The 3,237-nt window shown below is 39.4% G+C and overlaps 1 non-coding gene across 1 annotated transcript; it reads left to right on the plus strand.

Annotated features, from left to right (window-relative positions):
• The first annotated feature begins 2,827 nt into the window (after positions 1 to 2,827).
• LOC130836057 (U6atac minor spliceosomal RNA) lies at positions 2,828 to 2,953 on the plus strand. The gene has a single exon (XR_009049118.1). It is a non-coding gene; the product is annotated as a U6atac minor spliceosomal RNA (small nuclear RNA).
• The last annotated feature ends 284 nt before the right edge of the window (positions 2,954 to 3,237 follow it).

A 3,237-nucleotide genomic window follows, 5' to 3' on the forward strand; every position in this document is an offset into this window, starting at 1 on the left:
GAAAATTCAGACACCCAGGGAGATGGGAATCTTGAGGTGGATGTGGAACCTATTCAGCAACCTATTCAGCAACCAGCAACCAAATCCATGGAGGGGATCCAGAGACTTCCCTCCTGAAGACACTGGGAAGCTCACTGGTGCGGGAGCTCAGGGGTGGCTGTCCTCTGCAGGCTGGCCATGGCAGCCCGAAGATGCTGCCGCTGAACTGAACTCACTGATTGCAGTAGAACAGAACGCCACAGAGGCAAAGACCAGATAGCAGCATCTAACCTTCAGAGAGAAGATGGGAACAATTATGCTCATAGAAAGAAGAAACAGTTTCTGATCTAGAAGAATCCATGATTGTGGTTAGTTCATTACTGCGTCCCTAAGAGTAAAACAGATGAGAAAACATATAAACTATATTCTGAAGAATGAGGTCAAGCAAAAGAAAATGAAACTCTGGATCTGGTGAGTGGAAAAGGGACATGAGTCGCTATAGTGGAAATCCATACCTTCAGACCCAGTTTCTAAACATAAGCCAGTAAACAGACCCTGTTCACCTGAACTGAAAGAAAATCTGGGTCCTCTGTCATAAGAACCGGAGATATGACCACACATTGTGTAATGTTCTTAGATTCTTCAGGTAGCTCCTTAGGGTTCTCTTGCATGGCCATGTGCTTTGGTAATGTTTGTTCTCATTTTAGGATTTCTTTTTAATACTCAGTACCACAGAAGTAATTTTTTTTAGAAAGAAAACTAGGAAGCATGTCTTACATTGCATATCTGAATATCTCTAATATATGCTTTTACATGTGAAAGCTAGTTTAGCTGAATATAAACCTTTGGATCAAAATATTTTCCCTAAAATGCTTATTCTTCCCTAACTTTTGAAGACACAGGCATTAGTATTCTTTAGCTGGATGCAAATCTGATTCTTATTAAATTACGGGTAACACGGTTTTTCTGTCTTCCAGCATTGAGATTTTTAGAGGGCTTGACACTCCGAGGCTATCAGCTAAAGAGCTCACCAGGAAGAGAAACTAGCATAAATTTGTATATTATAAGACATTAAATATTGTAGCATCCTATGACTTGTGGTAAAATTAACTGGCTTATGAGATTTCAAAATGTTTTTTAATAAAGTCTTTCTTTATCTGATACTTAAGAGATTGTTATTCCTGTAACAGTAATCCGTAATCAACTAAGGAATTTGCTAACAACACGTAAACATACACTGGATCTGGCTCCTCTCTTCCTCCCAAAAAGTCTAACATAGCAGGTCTGGAGCCTGCGTGTTTGCACTTTTGATGTGTATCCCAGGCAATCTTGATCATCTTCAAAGTTTAAAGATCATTTTCTGTATATTTGTCCCAGTAAAATCTGCCATGTAAGAGGCACTCAGTGAATATTTTTGAATGAGTGGGATGAAGGAATAGAGGCAAATTTAAAGGGAAATCAAAGTCTGAGCCTGATTGTCTCTGGGAGTAATGTTTTATCTCTAGGTCTGAAGATTTGATGAGGCAATGGAGGATGATAAACAGTGCAGTGTAGTAGTGTAGCAGCAAAGGTATAAAAACCTCTCTGATCACCATCAACAAAATGGTACCATTGCTCACCAGGCTCATATAAGGATCTGCTTTAGCTAATTTCTGTCAATCTCCCAGCACATAATAGGTATTAAATAAATGGTGGCTCTTATTCCAGAAAATACCTATATCTTTGACATACAATTCAATGTACTTGACACTGTTGAGCAGTATATGTAATCTTTTCATTCAAGTGCGAAGATCAAAGTCATGAAATGAATTTGGATTCATGCTAACTTGAGCATATTATTTTCAATGACAATTTTCCTCACTGTAGCTTTGCCCCTTTGATGCTGGCTGAGTTATAGAAAGCAAGAAATAGGATTGTGAGAGGAAAAAAAAAAAAAAAAAAGGAGACATATGCTAATGAGATTTAGGTCCCTTTCCCCCCCACATTTTCTATTGTGAGCATTGATTAATTATGATGAGAAAAAGTGTTTCTAAAAAACTTAGGCGACTCAGCCCAAATACAACTCCTACCCAGACTTCACTAGACTTTCCAGTTTACACTCAGATATTCCCACATATCTTTGATAACAAAGTTCTCGTCAACCTGCAATTTTCCCCCACTTTACAGTGTCCACCCCAGGGCCCAGGATAAAGAGTCCACTCCAGGAAGTGTGTATACAGATCAGAAAGAGTACACTCACCTAGTTTTAAAATACCCAAGATGCTTTGCTCTGAATTTTAAGCAATGCATATGACTTGGTCCATTTCCATTTCACGTTCAAAAGCATCAGAGTAGTGCTGTGGTTTAGTAGTTAGCACATCTTTCAAGAGCTACTTGATCCCCTCAGACATGGAAGGGCCTTAAAGTCCTGCATTTCTGGGGATGTGCAACTCTGGCTTTGTTTTTCTAGCAGCATCTCATACACAGGGATGATCACAGTCCCCTCTTTAACAGAGGCCCCCAGGAATTCCTGGGCAGAGTTTTGAGTCAAGCTTCAGAATCTGAGTAAGCAATGGGTGGGGAAATTGTTTGAAGCAGCTGGATTCTAGTAGATAGACAATAACTATCAAGAAGCAATGTCAGAGCCGATGCCTTAGGCAGTAACAACTGGAGAAAGTCAGCCTGAAAGATTCACCCATCTCCTTCTTAAGTATATCATCTAGTCATTAGTCATGATAAGCTACTGGGCAAATAGTCGTAGGCTCAGACATTTGACATCTTGGAGACAAAGAGTTTCCCAGAGTCACATTACAAAACTGAAGCATGCTATGTAATCTTTATAAAACTCTGAGATAAGAGAATGGATCCTGTGTTGTATGAAAGGTGGGAAGGTTAGCACTCCCCTTGACAAGGATGAAAGAGGCTCTTGGGCCTGACAACATGCACTCGGTTAAGGCATTGCCATCTACCGTGTGGCATCTAACCACAGTTTTTTTGTGGACACCAAGTGGAGAGAGGGGGTGGGATGGATTGGGAGTTTGAGATTGACATATGTACACTATAGTGTATGAAGTAGATGGCTGGTGAGGGCCTACTGTACAGCACAGGGGGAAAAATGGTTACAATCTATTTGCAGGACATATACTAAGTTAACCTTAAAAAAAAAAAAAAAAAAAAAGATACAATGGTGCATCCTGTTCCCCCACTACATTTAACATAATATTAAAAAATGTTTTCTTATATTTAAAAAAAAAAAATGCATTCCAATATACATTAGGT

This window comes from Hippopotamus amphibius, chromosome 14 (assembly GCF_030028045.1).
Source record: "Hippopotamus amphibius kiboko isolate mHipAmp2 chromosome 14, mHipAmp2.hap2, whole genome shotgun sequence".
Classification (NCBI taxonomy): Eukaryota; Metazoa; Chordata; class Mammalia; order Artiodactyla; family Hippopotamidae; genus Hippopotamus; species Hippopotamus amphibius.